At 47.9% G+C, this 20,606-nt stretch overlaps 1 protein-coding gene across 2 annotated transcripts in view; it reads right to left on the reverse strand.

Annotated features, from left to right (window-relative positions):
• Positions 1-20,606, reverse strand: part of RYK (receptor like tyrosine kinase) — a 202,335-nt gene that overhangs the window by 59,775 nt on the left and 121,954 nt on the right. The window lies entirely within an intron of this gene.

A 20,606-nucleotide genomic window follows, 5' to 3' on the forward strand; every position in this document is an offset into this window, starting at 1 on the left:
GGCTTCAAGGCTCTCCATCACCTTGCCCCTTCCTACCTCTCCTCCCTTCTCTCTTTCCACCGCCCACCCCGCACGCTCCGCTCCTCCGCCGCCCACCTCCTCGCCGTCCCTCGTCCCCCGGGTCACGTCCTCCCGCGGTCCTGGAACGCCCTCCCTCCTCACCTCCGCCAAACTGATTCTCTTTCCCTCTTCAAAACCTTACTTAAAAATCACCTCCTCCAAGAGGCCTTCCCAGACTGAGCTCCTCTTCCCCCTCTACTCCCTCTGCCATCCCCCCTTTACCTCTCCGCAGCTAAAGCCTCATTTTCCCCTTTTCCCTCTCCCTTCCCATCCCCACAGCTCCTCCACCTCTCCCTTCCCATCCCCACAGCACTGTACCCGTCCGCTCAACTGTATATATTTTCGTTACCCTATTTATTTTGTTAATGAATTGTACATCGCCTCGATTCTATTTAGTTGCCATCGTTTTTACGAGATGTTCTTCCCCTTGACGCTGTTTAGTGCCATTGTTCTTGTCTGTCCGTCTCCCCCGATTAGACCGTAAGCCCGTCAAACGGCAGGGACTGTCTCTATCTGTTGCCGACTTGTTCATCCCAAGCGCTTAGTACAGTGCTCTGCACATAGTAAGCGCTCAATAAATACTATTGAATGAATGAATGAATGAATGAATTTGTTGAGTGCTTACTATAATAATAATGTTGGTATTTGTTAAGCGCTTACTATGTGCAGAGCACCGTTCCAAGCGCTGGGGTAGATACAGGGTAATCAGGTTGTCCCACGTGAGGCTCACAGTCTTCATCCCCATTTTACAGATGAGGGAACTGAGGCACAGAGAAGTGAAGTGACTTGCCCACAGTCACACAGCTAAGTGGCAGAGCCGGGATTCAAACCCATGACCTCTGACTCCCAAGCCGGGGCTCTTTCCACTGATCCACGCTGCTTCTCTATGTGCAGAGCCCTGTACTAAGCGCTTGGAATGTACAATTCGGCAACAGATAGAGACAACCCCTGCCCACTGATGGGCTTACAGTCTAATCGGGGCAGACAGATGGATAAAAACAAGACAACTTAATCACGATAAATAGAATCAGGGGGATGTACACCTCATTGATAAAATAAATAGGGTAATAAAAATAGATACAAATGAGCACAGTGCTGATTGAATGAATCTATGCACTATAATACGTGCCCACGGAGCACTTTAGCATTTAACTCACTCCCATAGCATTTCCATATGCGTTCACATGGGAAATGCGACAGGACGTAAGGAGCAGATAAGAGGAGTTCGGTTTTAGCCATGTGGAGCTGAAGTGAGCAGGACATTCAGGTGGATGTGCCAACTTAATCCGTCAATGGTATTTAGTGGGCATAGATCGTGCGCAGAACACCGTGTGGAGCGTTTGGGGAACTTTACAGTAGAGTCAGTATTCAAAATCCTTGGCCTCAAGGAGCTTGCAATCTAGCAGGGGATGCAGACATTAAAATTAGTTAGAGGAAGGGAAGGCAGCCAAAGTCTAAAGAGATGTACCTAAGTACTGGGGTGGAAGAAGCTGGGAGAAAGGGTAAGAGCTCAGCGTAGCGCAGTGGAAAGGGCAAGGGCTTGGGAGTCAGAGGTCATGGGTTCGAATCCCGGCTCTGCCACTTAGCTATGTGACTGTGGGCAAGTCACTTCACTTCTCTGTGCCTCAGTTCCCTCATCTGTAAAATGGGGATGAAGACTGTGAGCCTCACGTGGGACAACCTGATCACCCTGAATCTACCCCAGCGCTTAGAACGGTGCTCTGCACATAGTAAGCGCTTAACGAATACCAACATTACGTAAGTGCCGTGGGGCTGAGGGTGGTGAATATCAAGTGCTTAAAGGGGGAATATCAAGTGAATATCAAGTGGAAAGGCGACGCAGAAGGGAGAGGGAGGAGGGGAAACGAGGACTCCGGCGGGGAAGGGAAGGCTTTCTGGACGAAATGAAGGAAATGGCAGGCTGCAGGGTAGGTGAGGTCAGGATGAGTGAGCTAGATTTGATAGCCGACTGCGGAAAGGTGGTAGCTGAAATCATACGAGTGGAGAAGCGACCCGAGAGCGAGGAGTTTAAAAACAGCGGTGTGTCTCAAACAGCGCCTGGTGGACGGACTGCCGTCACAGAGGGTACAACCTCACTCATATTTAATTTGGTGATGAAAATCGTGTTCTTTGGAAGTATTTAGACCGCTGAACTTAGATTTTAGACCAAATGCCTGGACTGTTTTAAAAATACAAAAATATAAACTGCCTCAGATTACAGATAAACACAATCCCAAAGGGTAGGAGAGAAATTTAGCCGCCAAGCCCCAAAATTTTGAAGGGTGTTAAAGATGGGAAGCAGCGTGGCTCAGTGGAAAGAGCCCGGGCTTGGGAGCCAGAGGTCATGGGTTCGAAACCCGGCTCTGCCACTCGTCAGCTGTGTGACCATGGGCAAGTCACTTCACTTCTCTGTGCCTCAGTTCCCTCATCTGTAAAATAGGGATTCACTGTGAGCCTCACGTGGGACAACCTGATTACCCTGTATCTATCCCAGCGCTTAGAAGAGGGCTCTGCACATAGTAAGCGCTTCACAAACAAATACCAACATTATTATTTATGACCATAACAGATTATCAACACTTAGGCAAAGGGGTGGGACAGTCATTCGACTGTCCAAGAAAAGTGGCAATTTTCAAGGGAAACAAGGAATGGATATAAACATGGGAATTCGGGAAAATTTAATGTAGGGTCCACCCAAACAAAAATCACTTAACCACACGCACAGAACCTAAATGGAAAGAAAAGCCAGTCCGATTCTTCTTGCCTGCTTAAAGAGTCAACATTTCTAAGGAAAGGGATTAGGTGCACTAACTCCTTTATTCTCCCAAGTGCCTGTCTACTTGCTTTGTTTTGTTTTCTTGTCTGTCTCCCCCCTTCTGGACTGTGAGCCCAATGTTGGGTAGGGATTGTCTCTATTTGTTGCCAAATTCTACTTCCAAGTGCTCAGTAGAGTACTCTGCACACAGTAAGCGCTCAATAAATACGAATGAATAGTAGTTTCCTGCACAAGACAAGCGCACAGTGAACACTATCAGTGAGGATGAGTGAATTTACTACCTTGCATTTGCACAACTACAGACCAAACCACTGACTGAGCTCCCCTGCTCCCTCTACTCCCTCCTCCGCCCCCCCTTCACCTCTCCGCAGCTTAACCCTCTTTTCCCCCCATCTCCCTCTGCTCTTCCCCCTCTCCCTTCCCATGCCCTCAGCACTGTACTCGTCCGCTCAACTGTACATATTTTCATTACCCTATTTATTTTGTTAATGAAATGTACATCGCCTCGATTCTCTTTAGTTGCCATTGTTTTTACGAGATGTTCCTCCCCTCGACTCTACTTATTGCCTTTGTTCTCGTCTGCCTGTCTCCCCCATTAGACCTTAAGCCGGTCAAACGGCAGGGACCGTCTCTATCTGTTGCCGATTTGTTCATTCCAAGCGCTTAGTACAGTGCTCTGCATATAGTAAGCGCTCAATAAATACTGTTGAATGAATGAATGAATTTATGCAGGTGTGTACATTTTAACCAAATCAGGCAATGGAGACCACTTGGGGGAAAAAATGTTAATCTTACTTTTTGGACTTCATAACTAACAATTTTGCAGGGAGCACAATAAACTTTGGCCAATACCCTTCCTCTCTATACTACAAAATTCCAATAATATTTCACATTAGTACTCGCTGTACCTTTCATTGTTTCTTCCGAGCAGAGGGGGAACAATCTAATTTACGATGGAAAGGCATTCAAAGGACCGAATGACCCCCCCCACTCAAATATATATACGGAAATCCAAATCTTATCTCGTGAAACAGTCCTAGCATCCGTATTGTGTTTTCTTATCAAAATTATTTCCTTTTTACTCTCCCTTCCTTGTCTCTATAAGTCACTATGGTTTTCAGGTGAAATACATTTCGTAAGTTTAAACCCCATTCTGAACCATTTTCAGTATATATTTAAAAAGACCAAAATAAATGTTGGACTATGGAAATTAGGGATTTCCTCCCCCAAAGAAAATTCATTATGGTCTAACCAGAAGAAGAAGCAGAGAAATAAAGGAAACTGGAGTGCAGTGAAATAATTAATATATTTGACAAATCCTCTATGAAAAGTGATTCAGCCTGAAGCTATTCCTAGAATTATGCCTACAGGATGATTGAACTCTGATTTCTTTTTTGAAAAGAATCACAGGGGATGTTGGGTGTCAGAGAACAGAATGTCGTTGCTATTTTAAAGATCGGTATCCTTTCTCTTCTGCCTTTAAACTGTATTGAAGCACCAGCATGTTCCACATTATGTCTCGCTGCAATTTTTTGCTCTATACTCAAGCTTAAATCTTACACCTCAGCTAAAATACTCCAAAATCTACTTACAACTTTTATAAGCAAAAAAAAAACCCTCATAAAGTAACAAGAGCATTTATTACTTCCTTGCATTTTGTGCTAAACAGCGGTCTTAGTCAACAGTCCCGGCCCAAATAGGACTCACGATAAGCTCGTTGTGGGCAAGGAATGTGTCTGTTATAGTATCATACTGTCCTCTCCCAAGCATTTAATTCAGCACTCTGCACAAAGTAAGTGTACGATAAACACGACCGAAGATCTATCCCAGACTCATTTCACAGATGAGGAGACTGAGGCCCAAAGAGATTAAAGGGTGACTCGCCCAAAGTCCCGCGGCATGGCCAGCATCAGACCTGTGGCTCTAAACCTGGTCCGTCTGACTTCCAGTCCTGAGCTATTTATTTATAAATTCATTTATATTGATGTTATTGATGCCTGTCTACTCATTTTGTTTTGTTTTGCTGTCTCCCCACTTCTAGACTGTGAGCCTGTTGTTGGGTAGGGACTGTCTCTATTTGTTGCCAAATCATACCTTCCAAGCGCTTAGTCCAGTGCTCTGCACAGAGTCAGCGCTCAATAAATACTACTGAATGAATAAATGTCTTTCCACTAGGCCATAATAACAATAATGTTGGTATTTGTTAAGCACTTACTATGTGCCGAGCACTGTTCTAAGCGCTGGGTAGATAAAAGGTGATCAGGTTGCCCCATGTGGGGCTCACAGTTCTAATCCCCATTTTCCAGATGAGGTAACTGAGGCACAGAGAAGTTAAGTGACTTGCCCAAGGTCCCACAGCAGATAAGTGGCAGAGCAGGGATTAGAACCCATGACCTCTGACTCCCAAGCCCGGGGTCTTTCCACTGAGCCATGCTGCTTCTCTTGCTTATCAATAAATGTTCTTGCTGGAATTTGTGGATAACGTCATGTTTTATTCTACGATTCTTTAAGGTGGGAAACCTGCGGCAATGTAGGAGCGTGTATTATGGGCATATTAATTCCAAGTGTACCTGTTAGCTTTTCACTGGATTGAGGGAGGAAGGCCTGTCTGGGTGAATTGGTCTCATTCCGATGCGACGCTGATTATCACCAATAAACTGGGCCACCCCAGTGAAATGGAACTAGACACTGGCCGGTTACAAAACCTGTGTTTATGTCCACATTGAGTGCCAGATCCTGGCCGGGAGCGATCTGTAATTTAGTTTATTGTCTGTCTTCCCATCCAAACTGTAATAAACTCTTTGTAAGCAGGGACTGGATCCTTTTATACTGAAAGCCCGTTGTGGGCAGGGATCGTCTCTCTTTATTACTGTATTGTAGTTTCCAAGCATTTAGTACAGTGCTCTGCACACAGTAAGCGCTCAATAAATACAAATGAATGAATGAATCTACTTGTATAATTTCTTTCAGTGCTTAGTAGAGTATTCTGCAAACAAATACTATTATTACTCCCTACTCTATTGTACTGTACTCTCTTAATAATAATAATGATGATGATAATGGTGGCATTTGTAAAGCACTTACTATATGCACAGTACTCTTCTAAGCACTGGGGGGATACAAGGTGATCAGGTTGTCCCATGTGGGGCTCACAGTTTTAATCTCCATTTTACAGATGAGGTAACTGAGGCACAGAGAAGTTAAGTGACTCGCCCAAAGTCACACAGCTGGCAAGTGGCGGAGCTGGGATTAGAACTCACGACCTCTGACTCCTAAACCCGTGCTCTTTCCACTGAGCCACGCTGCTTCTCTATGTGCTCTGCACACAGTCAGTGCTCAATAAATACCAATGACTGATTTAGAAAAACATCTTAGATCAACTCAAGTCCTACAACTGGTCCAGTGGAAAGAGCTCGGTTCTGGGAATTAGGAAACCTGGGTTCTATTCCCGGCTCTACAAGTAATTACATATTTGCGGGGGGCGGGGGGCTATCAGTCAAATGAGTCCCTACTGTGTGCAGAGCACTGTACTAAGCACAACTGAATATATTTATTGAGTGCTTACTGATGATTATTGCTTGTTGAGCTGGAAGGGCTTCCCAGTATAACTGGATTCCAGCTTGCAGATTACCTTAACTTTCCTGTGCCTCGTTACCTCATCTGTACAATGGGGATGGAGACTGAGAGCCCCACATGGGCCAACCTGATGACCCGGTATCTACCATTCATTCATTCAATAGTATTTATTGAGCACTTGTGCAGAGCACTGTACTAAGCGCTTGGAATGCACAAATCGGTAACAGACAGAGACAGCCCCTGCCATCTGACGGGCTTACGGTCTAATCGGGGGAGACGGACAGACAAGAACAATAGCAATAAATAGAATCGAGGGAATGAACATCTCATTAAAATAACAGCAAATAAACAGAATCAAGGCAACTAAAGAGAATCAAGGCGATGTACATCTCGTTAACAAAATAAATAGGGTAATGAAAATATATACACTTGAGCGGACGAGTAAAGTGCTGAGGGGAGGGTAAAGGAGAGGGGGAGGAGCAGAGGGAAAGGGGGGATAAAAGGGCTTAGAACAGTGCTAGGCATATAGTAAGCACTTAACAAGTACCATTATTATTATTATTATTACCTGTTGCATAGGCACTGGAATAACAGTTTAAAGAGAGCTAGCCTAAGAATCTTGGCGACTATCTCAGGGGGGCCATAGCTACTTAATTTTGAGAATCCTGCTCGGATGTTGAAGTAAGCGCTCAACAAGTACCATATTTATACAGCGCTTAGCGAGCAGCGTGGCTTAGTGGCAAGAGCACGGGCTTGGGAGTCAGAGGTCGTGGGTTCTAATCCCGGTTCTGCCGCTTGCCAGCTGCGTGACCTTGGGCAAGTGCCTTAACTTCTCTGTGCCTCAGTTACCTCATCTGGAAAATAAGGACTGCGACTGTGAGCTCCACATGGGACCACCTGAAAGCACTTGGAACAGTGCTCGGCACAAAGTAAAGTGTTTAACAAATGCCAACGTCATTATTACATAGTAAGCGTTTAACAAATACCATTATTATTACGTTAAACGCTTCTGTCAAGGAACACAAAAAAGAAACCTTGGACTGGCTGTATCAGTTTAACTGCAAAGGCCATATGTGCTGGGCTGCATCTGGATTTAATAATAATAATGATGTTGGTATTTGTTAAGTGCTTACTATGTGCAGAGCACTGTTCTAAGCGCTGGGGGAGATACAGGGGAATCAGGTTATCCCACGTGAGGCTCAGAGTCTTCATCCCCATTTTCCAGATGAGGTCACTGAGGCACCTAGAAGTGAAGTGACTTGCCCACAGTCACACCTGACAAGCACCAGAGCAGGATTCAAACCCACGCCCTCTGACTCCCATGCCCGGGCTCTTTCCACTGAGCCACGTTGCTTCTCAAGCGCTGGGGTAGATACAGGGTAATTAAGTTGTCCCGCATGAGGCTCACAGTCTTAATCCCCATTTTACAGATGAGGTAACTGAGGCGCAGAGAAGGTAAGTGACTTGTCTGAAGTCACACAGCGGACAAGTGGCGGAGCCAGGATTAGAACCTGTGCCCTCTGCCTCCCAAGCCCGGGCTTTTTCCACTAAGCCACGTTGATTTGGAGCCATAGGGCAAGCCGATCAACAGCGGTGTTTACTGAGTGCGTACCATGTGCAGAGCACTGTTCTAAGTGTCAGAGAGAGTAAATAACAACAGTCCTCTCCCAAGCGCTTAGTTCAGCGCTCTGCACAAGGTAAGTGTACGATAAACACGACTGACGATCTATCCCAGACTCATTTCACAGATGAGGAGACCGAGGCCCAAAGATACGAAAGGGACACTCGCCCAAAGTCCCGCGGCATGGCCAGCATCAGACCTGGGGCTCAAAACCTGGTCGGTCTGACTTGCAGTCCTGAGCTATTTATTTATAAATTCATTTATATTGACGCTGTTGATGCCCGTCTGCTCATTTTGTTTTGTTGTCTCCCCAGTCGTAGACTGTGAGCCTGTCGTTGGGGAGGGACTGTCTCTATTGGTTGCCGAATCGTACTAAACAGACGCGTCCTCTGACCACAACTAGCTTACAGTTTAGAGGAGCAGCAGACTTCTCCATGGACATTCTACCTATCGATTATTCGACTGCATTTCTTGAAAAACCACTGGGCGCGGAACGCTGAACAACGCTCTTAGGAGAGTACATCAGACACGTGAAAATATTTAGTCCCCGTCCTCCAGGAGTTTACGATCCAAAGAGAGACGGCCACAGATAGCAGGGTGGTCTAGTGGAAAGAGCACGGGCCTGGAAGTCAGAGGACCTGGGTTCTAATCGCAGCTCCACTGCTCACCTGCTGTGTGACCAGGGGCAAGACACTCCACCTCTCTGGGCCTCAGTGCCCCCATCTGCAAAATGGGGACTGAACCCCCAATCTCCCTCCCACCCAGACCGTGAGCCCCATGTGAGCCCCAGCCATCCTGCATCCACCCCAGCGTCTAGTATAGTGCTCGGCACACAGCGAGCGTTTAAGAGATACCACAATCCAAGAAGTGCACAGTTGACTTTTCTTCAGCAGTCATTTCAGAATGATATTAGCTAGAATCGCCCCACCCCAACCTCACGGCACTTATGTTCGTATCTTTAAATTATACACTCTAAATCGCTTATTTATTCATAAATAAAATAAATTGTGGTATTTGTTAAGCGCTTACTATATGCAAAGCACTGTTCTAAGCGCTGGGAGATACAAGGCCATCAGGTTGTCCCACCTTGGGCAAGTCACTTCACTTCTCTGTGCCTCAGTTACCTCATCTGGAAAATGGGGATGAAGACTGTGAGCCTCACGTGGGACAACCTGATGACCCTGTATCTCCCCAAGCGCTTAGAACAGTGGTCTGCATGTAGTAAGCACTTAACAAATACCAACATTATTATTGTTATTATTATTAAATCCAAATGCAGACCCATTTTAATCCCCATTTGGCAGATGAGGTAACTGAGGCCCAGAGAAGCTAAGTGACTTGCCCAAGGTCACACAGCTGACTAGCGGCGGAGTGGGGATTAGAACCCGTGACCTCTGACTCCCAAGCCCGCGCTCTTTCCGCTGAGCCACGCTGCTTCTCTATTGATGACTTTCTCCCCCTCTAGACTATAAGCTCATTAATGGCCAGGAAACGCGTCTGCTAACTCTGTTGTTCTCAACTCTCCCAAGCCCAGTGCTCTGCACATAGTAATAATGATAATGTTGGTATTTGTTAAGCGCTTACTATGTGCAGAGCACCGTTCTAAGCGCTGGGATAGGTACAGGGTCATCAGGTTGCCCCACGTGGGGCTCACAGTCTTCATCCCCATTTTACAGATGAGGGAACTGAAGCACTCAATAATCACAATGGACCGATTGATGGAATCCTGACTAGGATGGGGAACAGAAAGATCCTTCCCTAGTTTCAACAATCAGCTTTCATCCCACGACACGGTTTTTTAATGCAAGGTGCCTCAACCTGCAGGTTCAGCCCTAATATTCTTCTTTCAGAGGCCGGGCTTCAAGCACCATGCAGACACAAAGAAAGTTCAAACAGCTTTCAAGAAGAGCGCACCACACCCTCCTCTGAAAAGAGCAACGCGTCACGTCTTTGCTTTGTACTTGTCCGAGAGCTCGTGAAGTGCGCTGCTCCAGATGGGCACTAAATAAATATTAGCCCTGTTGCTAGATTTTCACCTAGTATATGATGATACGGCTTAGAGTGCTGGGAACCTGACCGGGGAAAGCCTGTTGGTGGAGAAGGGATCTAAGGAAGGATCTGACTGAGGGGAGAGGTCGGTTCGGTCTGACGTGGGAAGGTTGGGAATCCAAAGACGGGGGACCGAGCTCCCCCTTTTCCCTCTGCTCCCCCTCAACACCCCCCTTCACCTATTAGCTAAACCCTCTTTTCTCCCCTTTCCCTCTGCTCCTCCCCCTCTCCCTTCCCCTCCCCTCAGCACTCGTCCGCTCAACTGTATATATTTTCATTACCCTATTTATTTTGTTAATGAGATGTACATCGCCTTGATTCTGTTTATTTGTCATTGTTTTAATGAGATGTTCATTCCCTCGATTCTATTTATTGCCATTGTTCTCGTCCGTCCGTCTCCCCCGATTAGACCGTGAGCCCGTCAGTGGGCAGGGACTGTCTCTATCTGTTACCGATTTGTACATCCCAAGCGCTCAGTACAGTGCTCTGCACAGAGTAAGCGCTCAATAAATACTACTGAACGAATGAATGAACAAGGGGACTGGGGCGGGAGAGTCGAGAGAGCGGTTCGGCTAGAAGGTCGGCTCGGGAGGAATGAAGACAGCCATTTGGGACATGGTGGAGGAAGAGAGCAGTAGGGAAAGGTGGGGCCAAACAGAGGTCAGCCTTGAAGCTGAGTGGGAAGAGTAGTTCTTTGATGTAAGAGACACGCACAGGGACCTTAGAAACAGCATAATAATAATAATAATTATGGTATTTGTTAAGCGCTGGGGAGGATACAAGGTGATCAGGTTGTCCCACGTGGGGCTCACATTCTTAGTCCCCATTTTACAGATGAGGTAACTGAGGTCCGGAGAAGTTAAGTGACTTGCCCAAAGTCACTCAGCTGACTAGCAGCTGAACCGGGATTTGAACCCATGGCCTCTGACTCCCAAGCCCGTGCTCTTTCCCCTGAGCCGTGCTGCTTCTCGATGTAGTAGATAGAGCATGGGCCTGGGAGTGAGACGGTCACGGGATCTAATCCCAACTCTGCCACTTGCCTGCTGTGTGACCTTGGGCAAGTCACTTCATTTCTCTGGGCCTCAGTTTTCTCATCTGTGAGCCCCACATGGGACAGGAACTTCACTTGTATCCACCCCGGGTCTCAGTACAGTGCCCGGTAAATAGTAAGCGCTTAACAAGTACTATTATTATTAGTCTTATTATTATTAATGCCAAGCTTCTCACGTACCTCGATCTTGTCTCAGTGCCGACCTCTCACCCATGTCCTGCCTCCGACACGGTATTCCCTCCCTCTTCAGATCCGACAGGCGGTTATAATAACAACAATTGTGGTGTTTGTTAAGTGTTTACTGAGTGCCAAGCACTGGACTAAGAGCTGGGGTGGATACGAGCAAATCGGGTCGGACACAACCCCTGCCCCACATTCAGTAGTATTTATTGAGCGCTTACTATGTGCAGAGCACTGTTCTAAGCCCTTGGGATGTACAATTCGGCAACAGATAGAGACAAGCCCTGCCCATTGATGGGCTCACAGTCTAATCACGGGCTTACAGTCTACACATGGGGCTCAGTCTCAATCCCCAATTTACAGATGAGGTAAAACTGAGGCAGAGAAATGAAGTGACTTGCCGAAGGCCACACAGCAGACCGGTGGCAGAGTCGGGATTAGAACCCGTATCTTACTGACCCCCAGGGCCGTGCTCTATCCACTCTGCCGTGCTGTTTCCCCATTTTCAAAGCCTTATTGAACGCACATCTCCTCTAAGAGGCCTTCCCTGACTAAGCCCTCCTCTCTTCTTCCGCTCCCTCTGCACTGCCCTGACTTGCTCCCTTTTTTCACCTCCCCTCCCAGCCCTACAGCACGTACGTGCATATCCGTCATTTATTTATTTGCTCATTCATTCATTCAAAAGTATTTATTGAGCGCTTACTACGGGCAGAGCACTGTACTAAGCGTTTGGAATGTACAAATCGGCAACAGAGACAGTCTCCCCGCTTCTAGAACGTAAGCTCGTTGTGGGCCGGGAACGTATCAGTTATATTGTGGCATCGTAGTCTCCCCAGCGTTTAGTACAGTGCTCTGCATACAGTAAGTGCTCAATAAAAACGACTGACTGGAAATACGTGGGCCTAGCAACGCATCTGGAAGAGGCTCTGGGCAGCAGCATCGAGTATAGACTGGAGAGGAGGAAAGGAGAAAGAGGGAGAGCAAGAGGCCGGGAAACCGGTGAGGAGGCTGGAACAATTAATAGTCTCGACGGGGAATGGCTAGTGTTGGCAGGGCGGTAACAGCTACGGTGGAGAGGGTGGGCCGGCCCCAGGAAATGCTCTGCAGGAAAAAACGGCACGATTTGGCAGTGGGCTGGATTTGAGATTTGGATGATAGGGAAGGCTAAAGGATGATATCAAGGTTGTGGGCTCTCGGAAGGGGAGGCTGATGGTACAGAGCTGGGAAAGTCAGGTGGGGGGAAAGATGAGACGTTTAGTTTCTGACATGTTCAGTTTGAGTAATAATAATGTTATTTGTTAAGCGCTTACTATGCTCCAGGCACTCTACTGAGCACTGGGGTCGACACAAGCAAATCGGGTTGGACACAGTCCCCGTCCCACGTGGGGCTCACAGTCTTAATCCCCATTTTGCAGATGAGGGAATTTAGGCCCAGAGAAGTGTAGTGACTTGCCCAAGAGCACACAGCAGATAAGTGGCAGAACTGGGATTAGAACCCATGACCTTCTGACTCCCAGGCCTGTGCTCTATCCACTACGCCATGGGTACCTATGTATACTTATGTGCAGATCCGTAATGTTTGTTAATGAGATGTATATCTCCTTGAATCTATTTATCTTGAGGCTGTTGTCTTGTTTTGTTTTGCTCTGTTTTGCTTTGCTGTCTGCCTCCTCCACTTAGACTGTGAGCCCGTCATTGGGCAGGGATCGTCTCTATCTGTTGCCGAATTGTACATTCCAAGCGCTTAGTACAGTGCTCTGCACTCAGTAAGCGCTCAATCGATACGACTGAATGAATGAAGTAATATCTGTCTCCCTCATGGTGGGCAGGGAATGTATGTGTTATATGGTTATACTGTATTTTCCCAAGAGCTAAGAACAGTGCTCTGCACGTGGTTAGCGCTCAATAAATATAACTGACAAACTGGAGTTGTCCTGGAGGGCTCAGGAGTGGTGGGATTGAAGATCAGAAGAGGGATCGGGATTAGAGAGAGAGATATGGACAGAGAATGTGTCTCTTTATTGTTGTACTCTCCCAAACGCTTAGTACGGTGCTCTGCACACAATTAATGATAGTAACGATAATGATGGCATTTACGCACTTATTATGTGCAAAGCACTGTTCTAATTCATTCAATCGTATTTACTGAGCGCTTACTGTATGAAGAGCATTGTACTAAGCGCTTGGAATGTACAATTCAGCAACAGATAGAGATAATCCCTCCCCAACAACGGGCTCACGGTCTAAATGGGGGAGACAGACAACAAAACAAAACGAGTAGTTAGGCATCAATACCATCAAGATAAATAGAATCGTAGATATATACACATCGTTAATAGAGTAACAAATAATATATACAAATATGCACAAGTGCTGTGGGGAGGGGAAGGGGGTAGAGCCGAGGAAGGGAGTAGGAGGAATGGGGAGGGGAGGAGGAGCAGAGGGAAAAGGAAGGTTCAGTCTGGGAAGGCCTCCCGGAGGAGGTGAGCTGTCAGTAGGGCTTTGAAGAGGGGAAGAGAGTTAGTCTGGAGGAGGTGAAGAGGGAGGGCATTCCAGAACAGCGGGAGGACGTGGGCCAGAGGTCGACGGCGGGATAGGTGAGAACTGGGGACGGTGAGGAGGTGAGCGGCAGAGGAGCAGAGTGGACTGGGTGGGCTGGAGATGGAGAGAAGGGAGGTGAGGGAGGAGGGGGCAAGGGGATGGACAGCTTGGAAGTCAAGAGTGAGGAGTTTTTGTTTCATACTTTTTTGGCGGAGAGAGCTCTAAGCACTGGTTAAGAGAGTACCATTTTTTTCTTTGGGGGGGGAACTAGGTTGTGCATCGAGAGCCGGCAACCCTGACATCAGCCTTTACGTTTTCCTGTCATTCATTTCTCACATCCAGCCTACTGTCAATAAATCCGATCGAACGAATGAATATATCTGGGGGTCATCCACTTAGAGGAAGCCGTTGCTGTCTTATGCCGTCGAGTCGCATCCGAACCATAGCGACGCCGTGGACACATCCCGCCCAGAACGCCCCGCCTCGATCTGCAATCGTTCCGGTAGCGGATCCGGAGAGTTTTCTCGGTAAAAATCCGGAAACGGTTTACCGCTGCCTCCTTCCTTGCAGTCAACTTGACTCTCCGTCCTCGACTCTCTCCCGTGCCACCGCTGCCCAGCACGGGTGAGTTTTGACTCGTAGAAGATTGTCTTCCGCTCGCTAGCCACCGGCCGAGCTAGGAACGGAATGGACAGGCCTCTGCTTGACTCTCCCTGCCGCAGTCGAGACGGGTAGAGGACTGGAAACTCTCCAGGTGCGAGTCTGAGAGGTATGGAGGCGGTACTTGCGGCCACGTGAGTGGATGAGCTAAAATCCTAGGGCAGACACTGGAGGGAGGGATGCCGTCCGAGTGAGCAAGTTAGAGGATGAGAGACAGAGGAGGAGCCAGTGAACCAAGCTGGGAGGGAGCAGTCAGTGAGGAAGGAAACCAGGGCCGCCCCGGATCAGCAAAATCGAAGCCCCAAAGTGTAGAGGAGGGTGTGGTCCATAGGGTCAAAAAGAGCAGACATAATAATAATAATAATCGTATTTGTTAAGTGCTTACTATGTACCAAGTACATAGTTGGGTGGAGAACCAAGTACTGTTCTAAGAGCTGGGGCATATACAAGGTAATCAGGTTGGACACAGTCCCCGTCATTCATTCAATCGAATTTATTGAGCACTTACTGTGTGCAGAGCACTGTACTAAGCACTTGGAATGTACAATTCGGCAACAGACAGAGGCAATCCCTGCCCAACGACGGGCTCACTGTCCCACATAAGATTCACAGTCTCAATCCCCATTTTCCAGATGAGGTAACGGAGGTCCGGAGAAGTGAAGTGACTTTCCCTTGGTCACAGAGCAGACAAGTGGTGGAGCCGGGATTAGAACCCACGACCTCCGACTCCCAAGCCCGGGCTAGGCCACGCTGCTTCTCACCTGGCACGGCAAGAAGGATCAAGAGAGAGCAGACTCCTTTGGTACTGGCTATAAGCAGCAGCGTGGCCAAGTGGATGGAGCCCGGGCCTGGGAGTCAGAAGGTCATGGCTTCCAATCCCGGTTCTGCCACTTGTCTGCTGGGTGCTCTTGGGCAAGTCACTTCACTTCTCTGGGCCTCAGTTACCTCACCTGCAAAATGGGGATGGAGACTGTGAGCCCCAAGTGGGACAGGGACTGTGCCCAACCCTATTTGCTTGTACCTACTCCAGAGCTTAGTATAGTGCCTGGCACACAGTAATTAGTATTATCATTATTGTTATAAGAAGGTTATCTGTGACCTGGGAGAAGGGGAGTCTCAGGAGAGTGAAAGGGCCAAAAGCCACAAGGGCAGAGGCTCCAGAGGAGACTTGATGGAGAGGAAATTAAGGTAGTGGGTTTATGCCTCCCGTTCTAGGTGATCGGATAGGAATGGGAGGAGGGAGATGGAGCAATAGTTGGAGGGAGCGGGGCGGGGGAATTAAGAGAATACCTTTTGAAAAAAAAGATTTAAAAATGGGGGAACTTGGTTGTGTTTGAAGGCAGAGGGAAGGAGCTGTTGGATAGTAAGAGGCTGAGAACGGCGGTGAGGCAGAGGAGGAGAGAAAAAACAAGCGATTTTGGGAGGCCGACACAGAGAGGGTGTTCATGGAACATACCCTGGGGGTGGCCTTCTCCTCCTCCTCCAGCCACTTCTGGAGGGTAACCGTCCCGCAAAGAGCAGTGTTTAGGGGACAGGCCTGGGAGTCAGAGGACATGGGTTCTAATCCCAGCTCGGCCACTTGTCTGCTGTGTAACCTGGGGCAAGTCACTTGACCTCTCCGTGTCCCGTTGACCTCATCTGTGAAATGGGGACTAAGAGTGTGAGCCCCATGTAGGGCGGGGACTGTATCCAACCTGATTAACTTGTATCTACCCTAGCGCTAAGATGAGCGCCCGAAGCCACACGGCAGGGAAGTGGTAGAGCTGGGAATCAGATCCCAGGTCCTCCGGTTCCCCGGCCCATGCTCTTTCCATCAGGCCACACTGCTTCTCTGTGCCTACTGGGGTCTGAATGTCAAGGGGCTGGAAAAGATGCCCTGCTTTATTTGTAATAATGTTGGTATTTGTTAAGCGCTTACTATGTGCCGAGCACTGTTCTAAGCGCTGGGGTAGACACAGGGGAATCAGGTTGTCCCACGTGGGGCTCACAGTCTTAATCCCCATTTTACAGATGAGGTAACTGAGGCACCGAGAAGTTAAGTGACTTGCCCAAAGTCACACAGCTGACAAGTGGTAGAGCCGGGGTTCGAACCCATGACCTCTGACTCCAAAGCCCATGCTCTTTCCAGTGAGCCACGCTGCTTCTCTTTGTGTGAGCCAAGGGTGGATGTGAGGAAGACACTCTCCCTCAGAGACGCTCACACCCCTGGACTGCCTCACCAGTGGCAGGGTCATCTGCAAACCAAAGGACAACTCCACTCCATCGTCATCCAGGGCCTCCACTCTTGGAACGACTTGACACAAACGCTGTCTTTCTAAATCCTTTTCTATTTTCCCCGCAAGACCTAGCCACGTCCGTGACGAACTTCACGGACGCTTGTTTCTCTGACATTAAAACCAAATAAATGCAGCGATCTCTAAAGGAAATGCCATGTCTTCACCGTAATGCCGACCTTAACTTCCCCTTCACTTTTGGCCTTTTGTATTCAAATTGCTAATCTTCTTTTCAAAACATGAAAATAGCTTCAGCGGACATTATCCAGATCTGAAGTGCAAGGGAAAGGAGCCTATTCGTACCTCGCTTCTCCCCAAAATAGCTTTGAGAAGAGTTAACTGTAAATTAAACTGTTTATTTCATAAATAAGGTTAAAAGAAATCTACATCTTGAAGCGTCCTATTATCAGTTTAATATTTTCGGCTAGTAAAGCTCCATTTCCACAGCATCATTGTTACATGGCAAAATAAAAATTCTATGCAAAAGATCACTGCTAGAATCCCTAAGTCAAGCAATTGTATTTATTGAGCGCTTACCGTGTGCACAGCACTATACTAAGTGCTTAAAGAATAAACAGGGTAGATTAAAACAAATAATCTTTCTAAAAGTAGCTAGGTGGTTTGGGGGGGGGGGGGGGGGGGCTTTTCTTATGGTACTTGTGAAGTGTTTACTTTGTGCCAGGCACTTTACTAAGCGCTGGGGTAGATACAAGGATATCAGGTAGGACCCAGGACTTATCCCAAATGAGGCTCACAGTCTTAATAATAATAATAATAATAATAATAATAATGTTGGTATTTGTTAAGCGCTTACTATGTGCAGAGCACTGTTCTAAGAGATGGAGTAGATACAGATTAATCAGGTTGTCCCACGTGAGGCTCACGATCTTAATCCCCATTTTACAGATGAGGGAACTGAGGCACCGAGAAGTGAAGTGACTTGCCCACGGTCACCCAGCTGACAAGTGGCAGAGCCGGGATTTGAATCCATGACCTCTTACTCCCAAGCCCGGGTTCTTTCCACTGAGCCACGCTGCTTCTCCATCTTAATCCTATGGGCATGGAACATGTCTACTAATTCTGTTGTATTGTACTCTCCCAAGAGCACTGTACAATGCTCTGCACATAGTAAGTGCTCAATCAATATCACTCATTAATACCGATAAAAAAACAATAAGGATTGTGGTATTTGTTCAACGCTATGTACCAGGCACTGTACTAAGCACTGGGGTGAACACAAGCAAATCGGGTTGGACACAGTCCCTGCCCCACATGGGTCTCAAGGTCTCAATCCCCATTGTTCAGATGAGGTAACTGAGGTCCAGAGAAGCGAAGTGACGTACCCAAGGTCACACGGCAGACACTTGGGAGACGGAATTAGAACCCTTGACCTTCCGACTCCGAGGCCCGTGCTCTATCCACTGGGCCATGCGGCTACTATTAATTGATTGATTGATGAGGGACCTGAGGCCCACAGAAGTGCAGTGACCTGATCAAGGTCACGGAGCAGACGAGCCGAGATAAGAACCTGGATCCTCTTATTCCCAAGAAGACTTTCCTAAGAGCTTGCGCTGAAATCCAAGGCAGACGGTGGCCAGAAGCCTGGACGGTGGGGATCCGGGAGCCCCGGGTCTCGTCCCAGCTCTGCGCGGCGGGTGAAGGCCTGCTGGGCTCTTGCCATCGGCGGCGAAGGCATCTGACTAAAAAACCACCTAGAGCATACTGGGAGGTAGATCGGTCCAGCGGGAACCCTGAAAAAAACCTCTGGTTACCGCAGGCCTGTGCCTCAGTTACCTCCTCTGTATAATGGGGATGAAGACTGTGAGCCCCTCGCAGAACAACCTGATTACCTTGTATCCCCCAGCGCTCAGACAGTGCTTGGCACCCAGTAAGCGCTTAACAAATACCATCATTATTATCTAACGATAGAACCCCAGCCCAGCGTCAGCACCATAAATGGGTCCCGCAGATAAATCGACCGATCAATCAATCCGTCGCATTTATTGAGCGTTTCCTCTGTGTACAGCACTGAACTGAGCGCTGGGGCGAGTACCATACAACAGAGTTGGTAGACATGCTCTGGGCCTACAACGAGCTCAGAGTCTAGAGGGAGAGAAAGACATGAATATAAATTATGGATATGGACTAAGTGCTGTGGGGCCGAAGGAGGGGCAAATAAAGGGAGAAAATCCAAATGCGAGGGGGACGCAGAAGGGAATGGGAGAAGGGGAAATGAGGAAACGGGGAAGGCCTTTTGGAGGAGATGTGCTTTTAATAAGGCTTTGAAAGGGAGGAGAGTGGTCATCCGTAGGATATGAAGGGAGAAGGAGTTCCAGGCCGGAGGCAGGCTGTAGGCGAGGGCTCAGCGACGAGACGGATGAGATCGAGGCAGTGAGTAGGTTGGCATTAGAGGACTGAAGTGTGGGGGCTGGGTTGTAGCCGGAAATAAGAGAGGTCAGGTAGGAAGGGGCAAGGTGTTTGAGTGAGGAGTCTCTGCTTGATGTGGAGGTAGATGAGCAACCACCGGAGGTTCCTAAGAAATGGGGAAGCACGAACTGCACAGTTCCGTGGAAAAATGATCCAGGCAGCAGAGTGGACTTATGGATTGAAGTGGGGAGAGAGAGGAGACAGGGAGGTCAACCGGGAGGCTGATGCAGTGATCGAGGCAGGACAGGATAAGGAATCGAAGAGGCCCGGTGTCCACTCTGTAATGAGCTTCCCCGGCCCTTCCTGTCTGCCCGCCCATTTGCGGCACTCCACGCCCTGGCAGGAACACAACCGGTAGGGAAGAGAAAACGGGATCGGCTCCTCGCAAACCCCTAGCACTGTAATCAGTTCCTGAGCCCGACGTCTCAGGACAGAGGCTCGTTCAACCGTTCGACGGGAGACTCCATCATCACCATCAAAATGAACTTGTACCGCACCGGTGATTTCGGACAACTTCCCCTTCTACAGTGAATAAGACCTTCCAATATTGAAAACAAGGCTAAATGAGTATTGTTCACGATTTTTTTTTTAGAGAGTATGATATAATAACTATTCCAGGCCCGTCGAGGGGCCATAAATTACAAGCATCTGACCGAGATGAAAACTGCCACACGAAAAAATGCAATAAGTTCCCCCTCTGACAGAAGGTTCCATTACCATGATCAAAATGAACTCTAACTCCACTGGTGATTTCTAGACAACTTCCCCTTCTACAATGAATAAGAACTTTCAATGATGAAAACAAGGCTAAATGACCATTGTTTAGGAAACTTTTTTTTTTAGACAGTATTACATAATAGCTATTCCAGACCTGTCGAAGGGCCATAAATCACTAGCAACTATGAAAACGTTCTTACCAAAATGAAAACTAAAAAAAAAGAAATCAGCCCTCCATTTTCCTATCCGCAACAGTCGTTGGAGCCATTATTTCGGGGGCTGGAAGCAGAGGGAAGGTCCCAGCAGAAGTTCCAGAGAGTTGGAATCTGCAGCACTTCTCCAAGTGCAGCTAGAGTCCAAGGAAATGGTCTGAGAAGGGACTCTCGTTCCAGAGGACGCCCAATTTGATAGTAATGATAATAATGTTGGTATTTGTTAAGCGCTTACTATGTACAGAGCACTGTTCTAAGGGCTGGGGGAGATACAGGGTAATCAGGTTGTCCCACGTGAGGCTCACAGTTAATCTCCATTTTACAGATGAGGGAACTGAGGCCCAGAGAAGTGAAGTGACTTGCCCACAGTCACACAGCTGACAGGTGGCAGAGCCAGGATTCAAACCCATGACCTCGGACTCCCAAGCCCAGGCTCTTTCCACTGAGCCATGCTGCTCAGCAC

This window comes from Ornithorhynchus anatinus, chromosome 1 (genome assembly GCF_004115215.2).
Source record: "Ornithorhynchus anatinus isolate Pmale09 chromosome 1, mOrnAna1.pri.v4, whole genome shotgun sequence".
Classification (NCBI taxonomy): Eukaryota; Metazoa; Chordata; class Mammalia; order Monotremata; family Ornithorhynchidae; genus Ornithorhynchus; species Ornithorhynchus anatinus.